Below are 24,332 nucleotides of genomic sequence, written 5' to 3'. Positions count from 1 at the left end.
TTGGGAGCATCTCAAAGGAGCGTATGAATGGACAGAGGATAAAGGCTTGGTGCACAATAGCTGGGAAGATATCCTAATCAGAGGGGTGGGGTAGAAGAAGACATGGAGCCAGCTGTATGTAGGGGTGGGTGGGTGGATAATGCACAGAGGCTGGCATCATTAGGGGAGGGAGAGGGCAAGGTATAATGTGATAAAAAATCAGGTTAGAGAGGAGTGGAGCTATGCAGAACCTAGAAGCCGAAGGGGAAGATAAGATTAAACTTGTGGCGAAAACAGGTGGGGAGGGGAGCTAGAAGGATTCACAGGAAGAGTTTTAAAGAATATTTATTTTTGTTACTAATACGATTATAATACATTGTTAAAAGTGAAAAAAATAATTTTTTTTCATCATTTATGATCAGTTTTCCTTCTGGTTGGTTTGGTTTAGTTTTTTTGCATGTCACCTGTTTACCCAGTGAAACTAGACTGAACTCTTTCATTTTCCAGCTGTTCTGCACACATACAGCTGTGTTTCAGTTTCCAACATTGCAGGGGTAGGTTTAAATTAAAAAAATAAAAGTGTTTTCACTGAAAAAAAAAAAGAATACACAGACACAAACGTACACACATTTCAATGAATAGTATATAAATACACACTTGATATATGTTAGATATATGTGAAAATATCAAGGGCTAAATGCAATGGAGTTACACCAGCCAAGAATTTGGCCTCAAATATTTTTATCCACATTAGACTTTGCAAATTCCCTACTTCATTGTTTACTTTAAATTCAAGTGCTATACTGCTTGAGAATGGGTGAAATACACCACCATGCAAAGGGACCAGGAACAATGCTTTTGCACCATCTAAGTTCCAAGACCTCAAAATAGGATCCAAGTGGGACTTAAATAAGACTCCTGCGGACCCCACAGCACAGATGTGAAATTCACACACACTGTAATTAATATCTTAGGAACGACCAAAATCAAGTGTTCTTTATTAGAGCCTTCATTTTAGCATCATTATGACTGAAATATAAGGATGGGGACGCAGTAGAGGACTTTCAGGACTGTCCTCCACATGCTAAAGATGATTCCTTTATGTTTTATTTTATTAACAGATCCATTCTTTTATAACAGCAATCTTATAAACCTTATTCTACAACATTAATAGAAACACACTTTGTATATACACAAACACACAATTATAAATTGGCCTATAGAAGTCCCTAAAGTTGTATTGATGAGACCTGCTACCTGGCGCTTTCTTCAACTTAGTGCTACTGATCACATACTGTGGTTGATGCATTTCTACTTTGTCTTCCTTTTGGCCTGGTCCACACTAACCTCCTACTTCGGACTAAGGTACGCAAATTCAGCTACGTTAATAACATAGCTGAATTCGAAGTACCTTAGTCCGAACTTACCGCGGGTCCAGACGCGGCAGGGAGGCTCCCCCGTCGATGCCGCGTACTCCTCTCGCCGAGCTGGAGTACCGGCGTCAACGGCGAGCACTTCTGGGATCGATCCCAGAACATTGATTGCCTGCCGCCGGACCCGGAGGTAAGTGTAGACGTACCCTTTCTGTCTTGTCAGTTGGTAGTGTTAGTTAAAAGCTTTCATTATCTCATGTTTAGGTCCAAACTTTTATTTTTCTTACATTTAAATACACAATCTGTTACTTAGTTGTATCCCCTCTACACAATATCATGCTTTTCTCCTTCTTCCTCCTATCTATTTTCCTTACTTTAATATCTTGACTTTGAGTTTAATGTTGACAATTGTTGAAGGGGTTTCTTGATTCCTTAGGATTCGAAAAAAGTTCTCAAACTATCAGGTTTGATGGTGGGTGATGCCACTCTTCCAGCAAATTTCAGAAAGTTCTACCAGACTTCTAAGTAGTTATATATTTTTTTGCTTGTCTCCTGTAGGTCTCTGACTTGATAAGTGACCGGAATTTCCCACACTTTTTGATGCCAGTTAATAGTTTTAGGGGAGTCACTCCTCTTCCACCACCTTGCTAGAGTAATTCTAGCAGCAGCCAGGAGATGAGTGATCAGTTCTTTATGACTTTTATAAGATGCAGGGTTTTCAGGACAATTTAATAAAAATACTAAGGGGTTTTCTGACAGCTAACACCCAGTTCTCTTATGGCTTTCCAAAATGTCTTAATTTGTGGGCACATCTAACGTACCTGGAGAAATCCCCCCATTTCATTACATGCTCTCCAGAATTTGCCTGTCCTTGTACTATAAATTCGTTTAATTTTATGGGGAGTTAAGTACCACTGATAAAGAATTTTAATGTAATTTTTGATTAATGTGTTTGTTGAGGTGTAGGGACTATAGCTCCATTTGTTCTCCCATTCCTCAGTTTTGGTGTCTATGCTACATCAACTTTCCAACTTTTCATGATTATTTCCTCTAAGTAACAGCTAGAAATTACTTTGTATAGAACAGAAAGCAAGCCTGGATGTAGAAACGATAGAGTGAGTAATTTTTCAAATTCCATCAATATTCTACTTTGGTTTGCCTTGGTGGAAGGAGGTTGAAAAATGTCTGTTGCAGGCATTGATATAATAGAATTTTGGTGTCTTTTGCAAGTTGTATTTCATCAAGTAATTTAAATATTTTATCTCTGAACAGTTGGCTGAATTTTGATATACCTGTAAGTTCTCAATTGTCAAAATTTCCCAGGCTTTTAGTGGGGTTACATTTTATATTATCTACTATGGATATTAGAGGTGATGGGTATGGGCTTGGCTTTCTAAAGAAGCTATCCAAAGTTTCTATTGTTGCTTTAATGAAAGGGTGGCTAAATGTTGATTTTGGCCTATAGGTTTCTTTATACAAGGGATCATATGGAGTTGACACCTTTATAGACTCATAGACTTGTAGGACTGGAAGGACCTCAAGAGGTCATCTAGTCCAGTCGCCTGCACTCAAGGTAGGACTACGTAATAACTAGACCATTCCTGACAGGTGTTTGTCTAACCTGTTCTTAAAAAACCTCCAGTGACGGAGTTTCCACAACCTCCTTAAGCAATTTGTTCCTGTACTTAACTACGCTGACAGTTAGGAAGTTTTTCCTAATGTTCAACCTAAACCTCCCTTGCTGCAGTTTAAGCCCATTGCTTCTCAGAGGTTAAGGAGAACAATTTTTTCACCCTCCTCCTAGTAACAACCTTTTATATCTTGAAAACTGTTATGTCCCCTCTCAGTCTTTTCTTCTCCAGACTAAACAAACCCAATTTTTTCCATCTTCCTTCACATGTCATGTTTTCTAGACCTTTAATCACTTTTGTTGCTCTCCTCTGGACTTTCTCCAATGTGTCCACATCTTTCCTGAAATGTGGCTCCCAGAACTGGACACAATATTGCAGCTGAAGCCTTATCAGTGTGGAGTAGAGGGGAAGAATTACTTCTTGTGTCCTGCTTACAACACTCCTGCTAATACATCCCAGAATGATGTTTGCTTTTTTTGCAATAGTTTTATACTGTTGACTCATATTTAGTTTGTGATCCACTATGACACCCAGATCCCTTTCTGCAGTACTCCTTCCTAGGCAGTCATTTCCCATTTAGTATGTGTGCAAGTGATTGTTCCTTCATAAATGGAGTACTTTGCATTTGTCCTTATTGAATTGCATCCTATTTACTTCAGATCATTTCTCCAGTTTGTCCAGATCATTTTGAATTTTAATCCCATCCTCCAAAGCACATGTAATTGCACATAAACACTATAATACTATTAATAATTGCACACTTTTTATAAATATTTGCTGACATCGGGTGAAATTCACCACTGTGTAGAGAGCCAGACTTCCACCTAAATGGAATTTAAGTGGTTCATAGGTCTTGTGCTTGCCCTCTGTGCAGGTGTCAATTTCATGCTTGTTTTAATGTATTAGGCCTGGAACCTTCTGTTCTTCTTTAAATAAAAGAAGTCAATAGGAGTTTTGCCTGAGTAGTGACTAAGATTGTACCTTTAGTTTGTCTTGATGATAATGAGACAAATCCACCACTGCAGTAAACCTGTGCAACTCCACTGAAGTTCACAGTAACTTGGACTGAATGAGAGCATGTGATTTTAGCCAAACGGCAGAAACCAACACAGAATCGTGCCCATTCCTTGTGAACAGAAATATGTGACTAGCGTGAAGTTAAATCCAATGTAAAGTAAAAAGACAGGTGTGATGTTTCTGTATACAGGCAATAGCTGTTCCACTACACAAACATCACGGATCAGTTATGTTTCCCTCAGCATCTCCATAGCACAATGGGGAATGACAAGAAAACAGTTAACAGTCATGATCACTGCACCTGGGTCTTGGGGTTGGATGATCTTTGATTGAAAAGGTTATTGGTTTTGCCATTCTCTCACCTCTTTTTTAAATGTAGATTTTATTTGGCAAATTTCCTCATTTCACCCCTTCCTCCCTGGAGTGTCACAATCTTTGGTGATCAGTTTGGTATAAATGCCTAGACAAACATATGGCCCTGGTCTACACTGGTGGAGGGATCGAGCTAAGTTACGCAACTTTAGCTATGTGAATAATGTAGCTGAAGTCGACGTACTTAGATCAACTTACCGTGGTGTCTTCACCGCGGTGACTCGACTGCTGCCGCTCCCCCATCGACTCTGCTTGCGCCTTTTGCGGCACTGGAGTACAAGAGTCGACGGGAGATCGCTCGGGGATCGATTGATCGCATCTCGGCTAGACACGATAAATCGATCCCCGCTGGATTGATCGCTACCCGCCGATCTGGCGGGTAGTGAAGACATACCCATAGACAGACACACAGATGATAGGATCACATATTCTAAAAGTTAATCTGTGGTCTAAATTTCCTCAGTGCTAATGTATCACAGAATCATGGAAGTAGAGATTGAAGCTTTTTTTGAAAGGACTGGTGCGGTTTTCTGGTCCCGTCCCTGCAATCAGTGCTTAATTTGTAATGAAAGAGGTGCCAGGGCTCGCCTCAAGCAATTAGGTGCTGGGACTCAAGCAATTTTTTTTACATTCATAACTGATGCAGCAAGCCCTGAGGTGCTGGGGATATGAACTGCCAACCTTAGAGGTACCGCAGCTCAGCCCTGGCATAAGTTAAGCACTGCCTGCAGTCAGGAGTTGTCCTTGCAGTGTGAATTTTTTGGCTGTGTCTGCATATTGCTAAATTTGCCAGTTTGTACGTGGACTGCTTTTTTTCAACAGGTTTACCATGCATGTGTGTGAGCTGTGAGTATTCTCGAAGTATTGTGTTACAATCACCAACTTTCCAGTTTTGGGGGGACTGGAGAGGATGGTATTTGAACTCGAACAACGGTCAACCAGAGAGGTCACTGTTGAGCAAAGTAGTTTCCTTGGATTCCTGGTCCTGATCTACTCAGCCAAGCATTGCTAGCATAGCTATGTCGGCTCGGCTGTGAACAAAACCCACATCCCCTAGCCGACAGAGCTACGCCGGTAAATCCCTGGTGTAGATGCAACTATGTTGACACAAGAGCTTCCGTAGATAATGTATTTTGGGGAGATAGACTCAGAGTAAGCATGCAGAATGGCTATACTAAGGTAAGAGGCCTTGACAGCCAATGCTCTGTAGCGTAGACAAATTCTAAAGGTAACGCATTTTGCTTCTGCCATATTCCCAGCTCCAGCTGTTTCCCACTTGCCAATGCAGCAAATGCCTAAAAAGCAATTGAAGCAAATGGCCATTTAGCAGAACAAAGGGTCCTCATGCTGGATAAATTACCCACACATTCATATGTGATTTATGAATCACAGCCGCTTTTTCCATGACAAAAGCACAAAACAATCAGGCTGAAAAATGTTCAGATTTTATTTGGGACTTTTGTAACTCAAAAGTTCCCAAATCAATACTTTCTATGTTCTGCAAAATAAATAGGTCTCCCCAGCTGAGATCTTGTGGCTCACATTTTTCAGCACCAAGACACATATTTTTTCAATCCTGGAACCTAGCTATAAAGTGGATTAATAATGGAAAACTGTTAAGCCCTCCAGCACGCAATGATGTTGTGATCACATTAATTTGCAGTCCTTGAACGTTAGCAGATAAGAACTGCAAGTCCTCTTAGTGCTACAGTAATATTGACACAAAGAATATGTTTATTCTCTGCTGCAGTATTGCAGTGCAAGGTGGAAACAGCAACAGTAACCGCAGGGCCAAATTTCTTTGGCCTCACAAGGACATCTACGCTGCAGGGGCAGCATTCTATTATTTTATTTTATTTTGCTGGTTTGGAAATGATGTTGCCTTTTGGAGTCTGAGTCACAGGCCCAGAGGGAGACACGAAGGAAGAAGCCCATTTCAGTTTGTTATATTGGTGCCCTCTGGCAAATCAAAGAGGCTTGGTATCTGGGCAAAGGTTCTTCGTTTCCCAAATGCTTTGTTTATTCAGATGCTGAGAGAGACAATCGGAGCAAAATGTCTAGATGCCATTTTTTCCTGGGTGTACATTAGGCACAGTTCTGCCCCCATATCTGCATGCACAAAACCCTCCTTTGCTTCAATGCGAGTTCCATAGGTGTATCTGAGAGCAAAATTGGGGCACAGGGCCCTTATGCTCTTCTCAGTGACATGGATCCATTTCTAAAGCAATGGTGGAAATGTTCTGACACTGGCACTGTTGAGTTGAACTTGAAGTGATGTCAAACTGAGCCTGAACTCTTTGAACTTTTGGTTGCCAAGCAGCACTAGAACCATTTATCCGTGTAACTGGTAAGGCCCAATGCAAGAGGGAACAAAAAAAGCAAAACTAACAGTTAATAGACCAGCCCTGGTCAGAACAATCCTTTGTGAAAATGAGATCAGGAGTGGATACAAACTCATTTGCAACCACTTTAGGGGGATTTTTATACAATGCCTACATCAACTCTATTGTGTTGAGGAAAGCCGAGTAGACTGGAAGATGTGAAGGAACTATCTCACTGACATAGCGGACTCCTGTTCAGTAGTGAGTCTGTAATAAGCTGTGCTTCCCTGCCCTCTCCTGGATAGAATATGCCAGACCTAGTCACATGTGTTTAGGATCCCTTTGGGGTAGTTGGGGGAATTGATTCTTTTTGCAAACTGGGAAGAGGCCAGTGGATTTGGAAACAAAGTTTACTGGACTGAGCAGCCATGACTGCATTGCGTCCATCCTGCATTGCCAACACTGGGCTTGGTATTAACTGGGAAACTGATTTTCCTGGACTTCCCAAGAAAGTTTAAATATTTTCATGAAAAAGCTGCCTGTCTGGCTGGTCTTTGTGGATTCACATTAAAGCGAAAAATGGTAAGAATAACTCCAGGGGTTGGCAAATGAGGTGCAGAGGGTCTCCCCTCACCACCAATGCAATTCCAGCCCAAGATGCAAAAAAAGTTAGTCCAGTTTATGTGGCCACATCTGGTAAAAAAAACAGATTTGCAACTGACACTAATTAGCCCTAGCCTCAGTGGAGAGGCCAAACACTGGATGGACAAGGAAACTGAACTCCTTGCTCACCTGGAGATCTGACCTCTCCTGGTCAGGGTTGAAGCTAAAGTGTGAAGCAGAATTGGAAGCTGTGCTGAATCTCTTAGGAGGGTCATCTAAACAGGAAGAATAGGCCTGAATTGCAAAGTCTTGAACTTCCCCAGAATTCAGGATGTTCAGATCTGAGGCTTTTGCTTCAGAGCCTCCTCTGAGAGACAGAGAACTTTGGTCTTCAGGACTGTTAACCCACTGGGCAATCAATTCACTGAAAACAACTGAATAACTCAGGGGGACTGATTTCATACTTTACTGGAGTAATTTATTGTTTAATATTACTGCAATTCCTCTTAGAATTCATGTGGTTTATTTCATCATTACTTTTTTGAGAACCAAGATTGCAAAGTGACACTAGCACTACTCTGTGAATAGTGTTATTAGTAAACTGCTGCTGCTAACATGGCAATGGGAGCAAAAGACCACAAACCCTTAGTCTGCCTGTTGGTGGGTCTTTGGAAAATCCATTTGAGTGGCTAGAGCAGTAGACCAACTTCTGTGTAAGCTCAAAAGTTTCTCTCTCTCTCACCAACAGAAGTTGGTCTAGTAACTGATTTGTTGTTCAGTACCAAAGACAAGCAAGAGCCAAATCCTTCACCTTGTGGATGGGCACTGGGCAAGTGCTCTATCATGGTTCTTTCCTCAACATTGTGTGAAGACGTAGAACTCGGAGGGAGATAGAAAGCATAACTGGTAGTACATCAACTATGGCCAACCTCCCTGCCATGGACAGAAGGGTAGGACAGGAGCCACAGACACTGGTTCTCCCCCGGAGAACCACAGGAGCCATTGGTTCTCCCCAACCTCAGAGGAGAGGTCCATTGCTTCTCCAAGCCCTGCACAAATCCCATTTACTAAGCTTTGTGCATGGGTCAAGATTTGGGAGACAGCTCTATCCCTGTTTCTCACCAACCTCTGGAAAGTCAGAAGTCACACGATCAACTTCAGACTGTGTCGCATATCACTGTCGAGTGCCCACTGACTTATTTTGATGGCGGGCTACCGGCTCTCCGTCTAGCTCCTGATAATGCCATTAAACGTCTGGGCACATTGTGCATATTCCTTTATGGATTTCTCAAGAAAGCAAGAGCTGCTTTTCTGGCTGGCAGTTCTTTGTGGATTCACATTCACGTGAGGAATGGACCAGATAACTTCGGATCATATCAAAGCAACAACATTATACACAGCAATTTCCAGCTGCCTTTGAAAAAGAAAGAAGAATCCTGCTTCATTGCTGGGGTTAAAAACAATGTTTCTGCTTATCACAGAAATAAAATGAAATGAATGATGAGCTATAACTCTAATGAGACTAATGCCCTCGCTTGTTTCTTAAAGTTAATTCTTCATATACATTTTTTCTGCTCTGTTTTACATCTGTCCAGACTCCGTGCTCCTGGGGGATTAATTATGCACTCAGCAGTCATTCTGAAGCCCAGTTTTAGTATTTGGCAAGACCAATTCTTCCAGACTAGCTTGCAAAATAATACCTTGTTTCAGAGCAGCACCACTGGCTGAAGTTTCTGCCCAATTTTCTTCATATTGGATAGTCTTTTGCTGAGCTGCTATTGAGAGGTGATTGCCTGGCACAGAGTGGATATTCTCAGTAGAATATTTTTTTAAAATCCCAGATTTTTTTATTGAAAAATACATTATGATATAATCTTGTATTCCAAACTCCCCCCACCCACACACACACTTACTAGCCTTTAGTAGCAACTGAGTCAATCCACAAGGTACAGATTCAGACCATCTTGATCCATTTTTGCCCAAAGGTCAGTGGTGTTCACATCCAGTGTTTTCAAGTCCATTATTAGACCTACTATGGAGTTCGAGGTTCAGATAGTTATTGGTTCAACTCAGAATTTGAGGGTTTTCCGATCAGAGAGGTTGTTTTGGGACAAGTTCCGACTTATGATGAATGTCATGAACCATGAATAAGCAATTTTCTTTGCAAAAATTCTACCCTTTGATGGCATTCTTGTAGTGCCTCTGTAGTCAGTGGGACTCCACAGGTGTAACTGAGAGCTGAATTCTCCAGGAGACATTGCTAGAGAGGGAGTGGCTATGGTCCAGGGATCAGAGAACGTGGCTGGGAATGAAGCATTTTCGTTTCCATTCCCAGATTCCGTTCCCCCTATTTTTGTTTTAACTTATTGTGTAATCTTGGGCAAGCCACTTCACTGCTCTGTGCCTCAGTTTCCCCCATCTGTAAACTGGTATAAACTAATTTGGAATAAAGTATTCTTATTCCAGAATAGGCGCATTCACACAGAGCTAATCAGGAATAGTTAATCTGTTTTAAATTCACACCTTATATTATTCTGGATACATTTTCATGTGTAGACAAACCCACAGAAATACCAACATAATTGGTACTAATCAGCAATCTTCCTATCAGTCTCAGCATGGAGCCAATTATAGGGATATAAGGGCCAGATGCAAAGTCTGGATCTCAGTCCAAATTTCCCCGGTGTTCACACTGGTCAGTTTTGAGGATTTGGCTCAGTTCTGTTTCCAGTTATATATAAACTCGGGGTTTTTTTTTACTTGTGTTTTAACACTAAAAACTGTTAAAACTGATTCTTTAAAATACACAAAACATTAGTAGATTTGCTTTACACTCTTCTGTGTGTGCCCTTTTTGCACTTCTCTTACCTTGAACAATGAAAACAGACTAAACATTTTCATTTTTGTTTCTAATCAACTTCTAGTCAATTTATCCTTCGGATTCTCATGCACTACCACAGTGCTGCCATGTTCAGAGTGCATGGACTGCTGGGGAGTTTATATCTGCTAAAAGAAAAATATGCTTTCCATAGAAATTTTAACTCTTAGAAACTTTCTGATTGGTCTTAGGATTTGTAAAGGCTGGTTTTTACAGTTTCTAAATTTGTGACCCAGATTTGACCTGTCAGTGTCCTTGTAAGAAGTAGTTGTGAAACAGCTGGGCATTCTGGGTGCTGATATGCAAACGAGAAACACCAAGCTTCTGTTTCTATATTCAGAACTGTCAAAATGCAACGTGGACTAGAGTAGACAAATATGCAACTGACTGTGGGACAGAATCAGATGCAGTATTTTTATTGGTAGATGGCTATAATCAGCCCTGCTTTATACCTGGGTTTGGCAGGTGTAAAGCAGGGGATGGCATGGCTGTGAAAGGCCAGCAGAGGGTGGCACTGGTTGACATGCTGGTAGAGCTAATGTGGTCCACTGATGCACTGATTCATTGCATCCACTTAGCAACACACATTGGCAGGGCTCTTGGTTAGCTACAGCTCCAGCCCTGGCATCATTTCTCGGGGAGGGTGGTGACAGAAACACCAGCTCTCCTCCGCATGGTCAGGAGATGTCTCTCCACTGATGTCAGAAAGTGTCCCTCTCTTCCCTGTGCCACCAGGGATGAATCTTCCCTCTAGGAAACTGACTTTTGGCAGTTGCCTCACTTTTATCAAAACTTTTCACAACTGACAATTCACAACCGTTGCTTATAAGCTTATGCTCTTTGTCACCATGACCCTCAGCAGAGCTTAACCAGCATTGACTGTTTTGAGCTGCTCATTAGGAGACAACAGAATTTTGCTCCTCAGACCGCTCACAAGGAGATGAGTCTAGAGTCTATCTCCGGGGGCTTACTAGCCCTGGTGATTTACGGCTCACCATCACTCAAGCCATTTGCTGCCCTTCCACGATTATCACACGAGCCTGGGGCACAGTCTCAACCCCAAGCCTAGAAAAGGCTGCAATATCTCTGGATTTTTATATCAGCTGCTGCTGCCCCAGCAGCAGCCGTCCAGGTTGAAGCCAGCTTATGTTCCGTTTAAAGAGCAATTTCCATCCACTTTCAATCACAGGTTTCATGACCTCTGGAGCAGCTGGAATTTGCAGGAGATGGCCAAACATGTAAGCAGATATCCTTCCACTCACAAAGCAACATGAGCTACCCGCACTGCCATTTGGTAACCTATTAATTGTGCAGCTTGGATCAAACTGTCATGGGCCGATTTCTGTTGTGCAGCAGCAGACACCATCAGGCCCAGAGACCTTAGCTCTGCCAGTGTTGAAATGATGTGCAATGTTGCAGGTTTTGACGTCACTCTGGCAGGATCAAGCTCAGACGTTTGTCCAAATCGGGGATTGCACACAGTGCCCTGGAGAGCTGAGATACTGTGCCAAGAGGGGATGTTAAAAGAAAGTTCACCGGAGAACAATGTCTGGTGGCGTCTCTTACACAGCGGGAGACATGCCTGGCCACCACATCTGTTGATATATTGACTCTCACTAGCTGGAGAGGACAGGTGTGACTTTGACCACTTGCACAGTGAAAAAAAAAGATATTAATCATTCATATTTACATCGTGTCTGCCTTGCCAAGCTAACCCAAGTGCTTTACACAAAAAATAATACAGATTAAAGGCCCAGTCCTGCAAAAGGCTGAGCACCTACAAGGTCCACTGACTTCAGCAAGAGGTAAAGGCACTCCAGTGCCCCACTGGAGGTGCTCAGCGCCTTGCCCGCTCAGCCCTTTAATGAATAGAAACATTTGAGCTTAAGACAGCAAATAAAGCCAAAACCAAGACACTGTGCCAAAGACTCTCTTGAATTAAGAGCTTTTTAATACCTGCAGTAAATGGAGAACTTTGTGGTCATCCTTAGATGTACACGGAAGGAGCACTCTAGGGGTGCAGGGACAAAGTCCCCACTTGCCCCAGGGAAGACAGTTTGCTGGAGCTAGGGAGAGGACCAGGTTTGTAACCTCTTTGGGGCAGGGACCATCTTTTTGTTGTGTGTGTGTACAGTGCCTAGTGCAATGGAATACTGGTCCGTGACGAGGGCTTCTAGGCACGACGGTAATACAAATAATTCAAAAGCCTTGACAATGGACCAATTTATAGACACGCCGCTGGACTCAGACTTGCCGATCAGCAAAAGGAGACCAAAGATACTGTGAGTGTCTATGGAAACTGCCACCCAGCTTGACTCTTTCCTTGCAGCAGAGCACCAGAAAGGGGAGCAGCGGCAGCAAGGAAGATGGAAGCGGATTGCCGTGAGCCCTCCAAATACAGCGCTGTGTCTAATATGTATGATAAGAGGGGGGGGGGTCTAATCTGGTTTGTGACATTTTTGAATGATTATAAAGTGTTCAATTTGGTTTATAAAACAAGGGAAATTGGCAATAATACAAACATTAAGGAAGCAGTTCAGTTAAATGCTGATGCTTTGAAAAAACACCAGATGAAGGGGCACAGCTTGGAGGTACAGGGATCAGCCCCACCTTTTTTTTTTTTTTTTTTTTTAGGTCTAGACAGTTAAAAAACAATAATGGGAGTCTGCCTATTAAGTGTGCAATAGGACCTATGACATGCATGGGAACCGTGGACACTGGCTCCAACAGAACAGTTATTAAACCAGACATGCTACAAAGGCTGGGGAATAAGGGATCCAAAACTGACCCACCTAGTTAGTCACAGAAGGGAGAAGTGCACGCCTCAAATTTTGGGAAAAATGGGTTTGAAAACTGGACTTTGAGCAAGAAAGCTGGAGAGCCGATATAGAGGATGAATTAATAATTGGTTTGGGTTTCATTAAGTTAATAATGTACTATATAATGTGTAATAAATGTCAGGAACAGGAGCCACTGGGTCCAGGCCAGGAGGATCAGGGTTACTCATACTTGAAGGGACAGAAAGACGCAGAGCCTGGAATTGTATTGAAAAAAGAGAGATATGGGGAAGGTTCCGGTTGCAATGAAAGGAAGAAGAGGACAGGATCTGGAGAAGAAGCAGAGGAGACAAGAAAACGGTGGAAGACTTAGATGAAGCATCCAAATCAAACCTGTCACGCACACCCCAAGAAAGGGGACAGGAGAAAGGAGTCTACAGCTCGGTAGAGACATGGGTCTCTTCCAGTTTGGCAAGTCCTATGTGCCTCTAGTCCAGTACTTTGCCTCCAGCAGTGGTCAAATTTGGATGCTTTAGGGGAAAATCTTTGTTAGCATCCCAGTTCCAAGCACAGTACAACACTTGTGGGTGTTTTGTTCCTGTTGGTATAGCTACAGAACTGTCGCGGGGCAGACATTCTATTTATAAGCATATCTGATGTCAGCGAAATTGTTTCTATAGATTGTACATCAAGTACGCAAGAAAATACTCTGGCTGAGGGGAATGAATTAGCACAGGTTATAGAAGAGGTGTATTCTTAATTCAATACATCTGGTTAAGGACAGCAGCTGGCCTTGTGCCCAGACCTTCTCACAAACTCTCTGAAAGCCAAGCAGATCACTTTACTAACAACGTGAGAAGGAAGGTTTGAAAATGCTGTTTTAAAGGGCCTGACTTATTAGCTGGAGAATTCTAAAAAGGACCTTGAAAAAAGGTCCAAAGCTCTATTCATAGAGGTCTTACGATGCTCTTTCAGATATATGCTTTGCATGATATATTAATGGAACATCTAAACGGTTAACTGTTCCTATCAAATGATTACACGAGTTAGCCAGAACACAGATTGTTAGCAAAAAGTGCCTGAGAACGTACAAAAGATACGTTATTCCAATGAATGTTCTAGCTTGCACCTGTTCTTTTTAATTATTCTGAGTCTGGTTTTGTCTGGAGACACAATTGCTGAGCAGAATTGCTTAGACTGCTATTCTGATTTCTGTTACTCCTTGGAAACTTTTCCTTTGTTTAACAGAAGTGAAACGTTGTTGTGTATTGTTATTTGCTGTGGCATTTGTGTTATTTGTTTACCCGTGAGGTGGCAGCAGCCATCTTAAATCTGGGTTCTCTATTAAAAGAAAAATAACAATGCAAGAATTTTCTTGCTGACCTGCAACTGCTGTTCCTTTAATTATCTGAGAGTCTATTTATCATCCCCCTCACCACTACCCTTCTCACAAGACCTTCTGATGGCTGGATGTTTAAATTACATACAGATTTATAATTTATGAACCACTAAAATGTGAATAAATAAGCCCTTCCAGTCCGCCAAGTCTCAACCCCTGCCTTAAATTCCCCACTTACTGAAAATTTCCCCAGATATTAAGCAGCATTCAAGTCTTGTAATTACAGGTATATGAGCCACCTAACCATTTAGGGGAAAGCAGGTTGGCGTATTACTGCAGCAAACAGCTCTTGTAGCAATTATTCCTCTTATCTCTGAGCAGGGCAATGACCCACTGTACAAACCGCAGGTAGGAAAACCACAGGCAAAGCAACCTTAAATGTAATATTTACCCAAGAGGAGACATTTCACTGGAAAACAAGCTACAAGATCTGCTGACATCTTGGTACATAGAATTACGTGCATCCAAACAGATGAGGGCCTGGATTGACTAAGGGATTAGGCATGGGATGTGAAGCCTTTTGAGCAGTCCCTTGTTGGGGGTAATGAATAGGTAATGAATGAAAGCTCTTACCATTTGACACCTGTTGGGTGGCCCATGTGAAGTGAGTTAGCAGTGTCCATGCATTTCCTAGCATGTAAGTGGGATTCCATTGCAACTAAATAGCTACTGAAATCAGTCGGATACCTGCACACAAGACCCTGCGCAGCATACAGACTTCAATGGGCAAGTCACTTGACCTCTCTGCACCTCAGTTTCCCCATCAGTGTCAAATGGAGATAACAATACTGGCATAAGTCACAGGGGTCTTCTAGGATGAGATTGTAAGGTGTTGAGATATTACAGTAAGAGGAGCCATTTTAATTAGATCAAATGTATTCATGCCATTGGGATGGGATACCCCAGTGCAACTATATGGATGTGTAGGGGGCATGTTGGCTACTGCACCCCACTGACTGCTCTGAACAATTATTTCCTATTGGCTACCCTGGGGATATGATACAAATGGCTTGAGAATGCAGGTATGGCACCTGCAGTAAATCCAGTAACCTCCCTGAAGAAAGGGGTCAACAGGGTTGAAACAGATCAGATGTAACAATAACAGCTGTTCGTTTTTCTCCCTCCCCTTCCCTCTTTCTCCAGGGTAGCAGAAATGATCTAAAACCAGAACCTATTTTTTCTTTCATGTCTTCTTAGGGAACAGCATGACTGATTATTTTACTTTATTAGCCTTTCCAGACCCAATGCTGCAAGTTCTACATGTGTGTCACTCCCATTGAGATTCATGGGAATTCCAAGGATGAAGCCTGGAAGAATGGGACTTTTATCAGAACAAAAACCCTTTTAGGACAGATTCTGCAGGTCCTGAGCAAAATAATTATTCCTTGAAAATGAACTGGAATAACAGACAGGACTAGAGTAGTCTTATAGGCCTCATCTTTGCAGCTATCTCTAGAATGGGCCAAATCAAAATCCTGATTCCAAATACACCTGAACTTTTAGGGAAACGTGGATATGGATCTAAACTTTGTTTGGGACCCAGGTGTAGCTAGAAACTCAAAAACGGTATTGCAATCGAACAATGTAATTTATAAAAAACAATCTAACAGTGAACATTATGGTCCCAATCCAAATCCCATTCAACTCTATGGGAATCATTCCATTGTCTACAGTGGGCTTTGGATCAGGCCCTATATACTGCTGCTAAGTGTGCTGTAGTTGGTAGTCCAGTCTGTAACTGATTAATCCAGGCCCGGAGTTCAGGAGAACCTATGTATTGACACTAGACAGCATAGGCTGTGTTAGTCAGGAGCTAGAGAGAATCACAGAGTTTGTCTGTGTCCAACAGCCTCAATAAAGAATCCAGTTTATATTAAATTAATAGAGATATCCTATCTCCTAGAACTGGAAGGGACCTTTCAAGGTCATCAAGTCCAGCCCCCTGCCTTCACTAGCAGGGCCAAATACTGATTTTGTCCCAGCTCACTAAGTGGCCCCCTCAAGGATCAAACTCACAACCCTGAGTTTAGCAGGCCTATCCTCAAACCACTAGAGCTATCCCTCCCTCTCTCTCCCATATTCATGACAGTGGAGTCTTTTCTTCCACAAGGGACACTACAATAAGCATTAAGTTTGAAAAACTATTGACCCACTTCCACAGTGTTGCCATCTGGACTCACAAGGTGTTGAGAATTTACGCCTTTTAGTGAGAAAGGGAATGCAACGGATTTGATTATGTCAAGGTGAAAAAAAACCAATAGCTCAGCACATACCACTCTTATCAGAGTAACTACGGCCAGTGCTCACAAACGCCACCATAGAAAAGCCATTAGTTTGTCAGTTGTTAGATTCCCTGTTGGAGTTTTGGCAGTTTCCAGTTTAATCAATCAATTGCAAAAATAAAATGAAATCCCCTTATGGCAGGGCCCTACCATATTCACTGCCATGAAACACACGTCACAGACCATGAAATCTGGTCTCCCCCCGTGAAAGCTGGTCTTTTGTGTGCTTTTACCCTATACTATACAGATTTCACGGGAGAGAGCAGGGTTTCTCAAATTGGGGGTCCTGACCCAAAAGGGAGTTTTGGGGGGGAGGTCACAAGGTTATTTTAGGGGGGTTGCGGTATTGCCACCCTTACATCTGCGCTGCCTTCAGAGCTGGGTGGCTGAGAGTGGCAGCTGTTAGTCAGGTGCCCAGCTCTGAAGGCAGCGCCCCGCCAGCAGCAGCGCAGAATTAAGGGTGGCAAAACCACACCATGCCACCGTTACTTCTGCACTACTGCCTTCGAAACTGGGCAGCCGGAGAGTGACGGCTGCTGACTGAGGGCCCAGCTCTGCAGGAAGCAGTGCAAAAGTAAGGGTGGCAATACCATACCCGGCCATCCTAACTTCTGTGCTGCTGGTGGTGGCGGCTCTGCTTTTAGAGCTGGGCTCCCAGCTAGAAGCCGCCGTTCTCCAGATGCCCAGCTCTGAAGCAAGCAACACCACCAGCAGCAGTGCAGAAGGGTCGCAGTACCACAACCCCCACTACAATAACCTGGCAACCCCCCTCTCCCAACTCCTTTTTGGGTCAGGGCCCCTACCATTACAACACTATGAAATTTCAGATTAAAATAGCTGAAATAATGAAATTTACAATTTTTAAAATCCTATGACAGTGAAAATGACCAAAATGGACCGTGAATTTGGTAGGGCCCTACTGATGGGGGACCATGCTGGTGGGGAGCAATGTCAAAAGAGGCCCCTTTTGTTTTTAGGCTACTAGCATCCTGGATGGTAGGATCTACAATGCTGCATACTGAATCAAGGTTCTTTTATTGAATCACCCTGCTAGCAAGAATTAAAACTCTGCTCACAGGATCTGGATGGCCTCTTCAAAACTGCTTACAGAATTTATCACTTGGGAAATTTAACCATTGACATCCAGCAGATGGAACAGGATTTTCTTTGCGCTGATCGTGTTTAACCCTCATTCATAACATACAAAGTGAAATTCAAACACAGGTGCAATGAGAAACCAAGAGTGAGAAATGTGGGTCCTTCAACCAAATCCCTCTCTCCCCAGCGGCTGAAAAGCAACTGTTGATGACATCCTGTGGCGGGCTCTGGCAGTGCGATTGTTCCAAGGTTCCCTGAAATCAGCCTCCCCCTTTGCAACTGATGCAGGTTCCCTGCAGTAAGAGGATGCTCAGCTGGGAGCAGTGAGACAGTGAGCAGCAATTGGTGGTAGATGGGGGGAGCCCAACACGATCAAAGAGTCACATTGGGATTTTAGAAACGGCAGCCTGCTGTAAACATGAGACATCCCAACCTTCCTCCACCACGGGGCTTTTCTGGAGAGCAAGAGGATTCTTTTGTGCTGTGAAGATGACCCACCCATCCTGTATTTCAAGCAACACCCCTTTTTGGGAGCTTGACTCAAAGCCCATCGAAGTCAATGAGAGTCTTCTGGCTGTGGGTCACGCCCTTGGTGCCTAACGTTCTGTGACCCTTGTGCAAGAAACTTGAACTACTAAGAAGCATTTGATCAGACAGACAGGATATGTTGGCAACCATTACTCATTTAAAGGCTCATATGATTGTGTACTGTGAATAAAGCTTTGTTTAAAAAAAATATAGTCCCGCAATGCAATAGCAGAATGATATAGTAGCCAAAAACAGCCTCCTCTCCCCCCCCCAAGGAATGGGGGGAGGGGGTGTATTCTGGAACAGGCACAGCATAGGACCACTCTAGCCAGTTTTATCCTGGCCCCTCTGTAAGTCCCGCTACATGGGACGTAGCCCATAATGCAGAGCACTATGTGGGTTCTACCCATAGTCAGTCTTTGGGAGGCTACAAAAATTTTTAACAGTGCCCATTACTCTACTGTATATTAGAGGCTGCTCAGACCCCTGTAGAAGCCTGGAATTCAGAGCCTCCTGGAGGTGCAGCACAGAATATCAGCTTGTAGGTTTTCTCCTTCCTTCATTTTTTTAACCTTATTAATATCAGGTCTTGATTTCCCTCTTTGGCTGTTTCAGGTGGTACGACACCAAAACCAGCAAAGAATATAAAGCTGAACAGATCAGAGAGAAAATACTCAAACTGCCTTGAAGTATTTCTGTGCCATTCTCTGCTTGTCTTTTGGCTTGTATTTTAGTCCTTTCCTGTTTGTCTAGTGCATATTCAGTTACATTTTATAATAGCTAAAGTAAAATAAATGAATAATGGAGACCCTTGAGAGAGTTAAAGGGAATGGTGGAGACTAATGACCACTGAGCTGAACAGTGTACTTGATGCATGCCAGCTTCCTGGTATAAATATATATTACTTTGCAGTCTTATCTTTCTGTCTGTGTAGATACTTATATGGCTCCCATCTCTTATAGTATTTCTCAGACAGCAATTTAAAAACATTTTGCCAGTATCAATTAACTAACTCTCACATCACCCCAGTGATGATGGTAAGTATTAATTGCCCCCATTTTATAGGTGAGGAAACTGAGGCACGGAGAAATCAAGTGACTTGTCAAAGATCACATAACAAGCCAACGACAAAGACAGAACTAGAACTCCAAATCCTTCCATTCCAATTCCATGTTCTAGCCATGCCTTAAGAACTCTTGTGCTGTAACAATTCTCCTGCTATCACATCTATTAGATGAATAATGGCATCTTACTAAAAGTGAATCTTACCTCACTGATACCTGGGCTTCTGCTCTCACCAAACATAGAACAAGGAAACAGTATTGATAACCCTTATGTCAAACATTTAACAAACTCCTAGACATGGTACCCCGATGTCACACTATGGAACCTTGAAACTATGTGAAAGTAACTAACAAGCTAAACCACCAGTCAGTTGCACAGACCACTTTATAAAGCAGGATTTCCCCATGATGTGCACATGTAATTTATTCCATTCATTAACAGAGTTAATAGCTGCTCACAATAGACCCCCTAGTATCCTTCTGGCCTTAAAAATCTATGAATCTATGTGCCCCCAAAGAAAAGCATAACATAAACACCTGTAGAGTTTACAGGAAGTGAGTGATGAGCCAAAAATATTTCATGAAAAGCTGCCTACTTTCTCTCCATCTGATAATATAATGACCAGTTTTTAAATCGTATATGTTCTAGTATTAAGTAATAAACGTTTAGCAAGGTTGCATGGAAGGAAACATAGCTATAGAATTTGTATCATTCACTATGAGAAATGACTCCATATATTAAGCTATAGCTGTGCTAATCTCCTAGGTTAATGCACTTCAGTGATGTCTATTCATACCACTACTGCTCCGTATCTGCAGTTCCATTATAAATCCTTACTTCCAAATGCTATTTACATTTAGAGAATTGCATTTGCAGTATAATTTGTTCCTTGATTTTTAAATATGCAAAATGATTTTTCAATTTCTCTCCTGATTCAAATCTCCTACTGCAACTGGGAAATTTTCAACTAAAAGATTCCTTTACAGAAACATAAGATTATTCCGTACTTTTTTGCCAAATGCTGATGTATTTGTTTGGAGTAAAGAGAAGTTTCCTCTTTTATAAGCAACATCCTCCTCTTGCTAGAATTACCGAGAGAGACTTTACAGCTCAGTGAGTCCCATATCTTAATAATCCACAATAATGGGAAATAACACATGTGACAATTAAATAGGAGTTTACCCTTGTTTAAAACAAATCCTGTTATTTGTTATGTTGCATGATTTATTCAGGTGGGTAAAGCCATCTAGAAATCTACTGTAACACAGAAATTGCTGTTTTAGAAAGCTCAACTGCTAATCCCTAGAACACAAAAGAAGCACATTGATATATTTAGAATGGATATTTTCCCCTTGGGCACAACAAAGAGAAAGTAAGGGGGTTTTGATACCTTCCCCCACCCCCCAAAATCATACTTTTCTAATACACCTTTATAAATGTATGATATAATATTTTGCTCTACTGCAGCACCTTTCATCTGACGAGTCCTTTACAGCTGTTAGTTTAGTAAGCCACACAACACCCTTCTGAGGTGACTAAATTTAATTATTCATATTTTACAGCTGTGGAAAGGGGAAACTGAGCTCCAAAGAAGTCAAGCTCACAGTCACACAGCCAGAAAATTGCAGTCAGGTTTAGAAGCCTGGATGGAGGCCCTGCTCTAACCTCTTAGATATACTGTCTCCCTATATATAATATTTGTAGAGATAGTTAAATTCTTTCCACTAAAAATAATAAGTAGAAATGCATGATTAGCAATATCCCTCGTTTGCCTATGAAAATGGTCCCTAGGCTGTTATTATGCAGGGAAAGAAGAACCTCTGCAAAATCAGTAGAAAGAAACCTGCAATGAATCCTGCCAAACACAGTTGCATGTCACATGCAGCCCCTTGGTTGGCTTATGTGCAAGAGACCCGCAATTGCAGCAATTTGCAATTTCATGCTCAAGAGATCTCCAAAAGCAGCTACAATGGATTTTTCTTGAAACTTGTAGCCGATTTATGTGCTACTTCTATCAACTTCATAGTCATGCACAATCTCCTTAATTGCAACTAAATTGCCCCTCCCGCCGGTTTATTTGCTTGTGTTGCAAAGACTAGAACTACCGCCACGCATCCTCCCGCAAGTGCAACCGGTTAGCTAGTTTGCCTGCCCTCCCCAGCGTTCTGGAATAGCGCACTAAAGTGACGCAACCCTTCTTTCCTTTATGACGTAGACGGTTGCCGGGCAACAGGAGAGAAGGCTTCCTTGACAACATAAACAAGAGTGGAGAACAAAAGAAGCCGCGGAGCTAACCAAAGTCTGCAAGGTTCTGTGCCACTCTTCCAGGTGCATGGCTCTGCTCGGCTGCAATTGACCAAGGCTGCTATCAGAGAGGGTAGGGTGCTCATTTGGGTGAGAAGCCAAAGAAGGAAGGTATAATTTTTATTGCATTTTCCCCTCCTACGTTTTTTAATAGCAAATACAGCTTTTCACTGAGACAGAAAGTTGGAAGCATTAGTATGTTTCACTAGGAAATGCCATGCATTGATGGTTTACCTGTGTGTGTGTGTGAGTGTGTCTGCAGATGTGTGTTTTGTTGGAAGCTAGAGAAACCTAACCCGTCTGCTTCTAAATTACCTGCTGCTGGCTGAAGACTTGAGGCCATCCAGTGCTCGGGGAACTTGTAAACTAACCTACATTTTATCTTATTAATTCTATTTTTAGACTGATTGTGTATGTTTCATTCAGCATTTTTCTGCACTGCACCTTAATGCTAGGGAAATGTGGCATATAAATTTATCAGTAAACTAAAAATGGTAATTCCTTATCAATTGACTTTGGCACCAGTGAGTGGCGGTATAGACCTGTGGAACCATTAAAATGTCAAAGGTTGTGAAAGATACACCAAATTATTTTAATGCCATTTTTCCATTATGAATCTTAATAATTAACCCTATTAGCCGTTATGTAACATTATACATTATTTCCAAAGTGCTGTGCAAACAATCTATAATAAGATTTATAAAAGAAAAAAATTGTATCCACACCTTAGGAACAGGGTTAAAGAAGGATCCTGATTATTGTTGCCTCTTTTTGACCTGAGCAGCTAGTGGAAGTTTGTAGCTCTGGAGATGTTCCAGTTGGGAATAGAAATTGGTGATAGGCATTTATTTGATGCAGTTTTGTTTATTTACAAAGTCCTCCTCTCTCTGAATGCGGAGGGAATCCAACAGTAGGAAACAGCTTCTTCTCACAGCACCAAGTCCATTATTTTCAGCCTACACCCATGACCCAAGGTTTCTTCCAGGGTCAGATACTGCACTTTCAGCTGCTCCTTCTGTCTGTCTCCGTGTTCTGCCTTCCCTCTCTCTCTCATACCTGGCACAATCCCCAGTGGATCCCTTCCCACCATGTTGTTAGTTTCTGGGCAGATTCTATTAGTTCTTTTTTTAGGAGTGGGCATTGAAGTGCTTCTTACAACTATCTCAAGTGATGGGTGTGTTCACACCCACTCTCAAATAGGCTTATGATCCATACACTCATCAGTCTTTTTCGGTATAACACTATATTATGAAGCACCTTTATCTCAAAGAATGTCACAGATAAATCATTACTGCATACATATATAGCCCTGCAAGGTGCTGAGTGCTCTCCACTTTCATGCATTTCAATGGGAATTGAAAGTGCTCAGCATCGGGCAAACGACACTGCATTCTGTAGTTGCAAAGCTCTGGATTGTAAATATCCAAGTGAGCATTGAGGGGTTTGCCCCTCTAGGTGTTTGCTTTGTTTGCCCAGTTACCATAGATTCATAGATTCTAGGACTGGAAGGGACCTCGAGAGGTCATCGAGTCCAGTCCCCTGCCCGCATGGCAGGACCAAATACTGTCTAGACCATCCCTGATAGACCTTTATCTAACCTACTCTTAAATATCTCCAGAGATGGAGATTCCACAACCTCCCTAGGCAATTTATTCCAGTGTTTAACCACCCTGACAGTTAGGAACTTTTTCCTAATGTCCAACCTAGACCTCCCTTGCTGCAGTTTAAACCCATTGCTTCTGGTTCTATCCTTAGAGGCTAAGGTGAACAAGTTTTCTCCCTCCTCCTTATGACACCCTTTTAAATACCTGAAAACTGCTATCATGTCCCCTCTCAGTCTTCTCTTTTCCAAACTAAACAAACCCAATTCTTTCAGCCTTCCTTTATAGGTCATGTTCTCAAGACCTTTAATCATTCTTATTGCTCTTCTCTGGACCCTTTCCAATTTCTCCACATCTTTTTTAAAATGCGGTATTTTTACAATATTTTACAATACTCCAGCTGAGGCCTAACCAGAGCAGAGTAGAGCGGAAGAATGACTTCTTGTGTCTTGCTCACAACACACCTGTTAATACATCCCAGAATCATGTTTGCTTTTTTTGCAACAGCATCACACTGTTGACTCATATTTAGCTTGTGGTCCACTATAACCCCTAGATCCCTTTCTGCCGTACTCCTTCCTAGACAGTCTCTTCCCATTCTGTATGTGTGAAACTGATTTTTCCTTCCTAAGTGGAGCACTTTGCATTTGTCTTTGTTAAACTTGATCCTGTTTAACTCAGACCATTTCTCCAATTTGTCCAGATCATTTTGAATTATGACCCTGTCCTCCAAAGCAGTTGCAATCCCTCCCAGTTTGGTATCATCCGCAAACTTAATAAGCGTACTTTCTATGCCAATATCTAAGTCGTTGATGAAGATATTGAACAGCGCCGGTCCCAAAACAGACCCCTGCGGTACCCCACTCGTTATGCCTTTCCAGCAGGATTGGGAACCATTAATAACAACTCTCTGAGTACGGTTATCCAGCCAGTTATGCACCCACCTTATAGTAGCCCCCTCTAAATTGTATTTGCCTAGTTTATCGATAAGAATATCATGCGAGACCGTATCAAATGCCTTACTAAAGTCTAGGTATACCACATCCACAGCTTCACCCTTATCCACAAGGCTCGTTATCCTATCAAAGAAAGCTATCAGATTGG

At 42.2% G+C, this 24,332-nt stretch overlaps 1 protein-coding gene across 3 annotated transcripts in view; it reads left to right on the top strand.

Moving 5' to 3' along the window:
* The first annotated feature begins 21,560 nt into the window (after positions 1-21,560).
* Positions 21,561-24,332, top strand: part of CFAP100 (cilia and flagella associated protein 100) — a 38,570-nt gene continuing 35,798 nt past the window's right edge. For 2 of the 3 annotated variants that reach the window (XM_065550909.1, XM_005288422.5), the window contains exon 1: positions 21,564-21,738. The gene's annotated coding sequence lies outside the window, so the exon portion shown is untranslated. Of the gene's footprint in view, positions 21,739-24,332 lie in introns of all 3 variants that reach the window. The other variant, XM_005288423.5, reaches the window with a different exon arrangement.

Source organism: Chrysemys picta, chromosome 7 (assembly GCF_011386835.1).
Source record: "Chrysemys picta bellii isolate R12L10 chromosome 7, ASM1138683v2, whole genome shotgun sequence".
NCBI classification, from domain to species: domain Eukaryota; kingdom Metazoa; phylum Chordata; order Testudines; family Emydidae; genus Chrysemys; species Chrysemys picta.
Note: the sequence above shows the minus strand (reverse complement) of the source record. Positions and strands in the feature narration are given on the sequence as shown.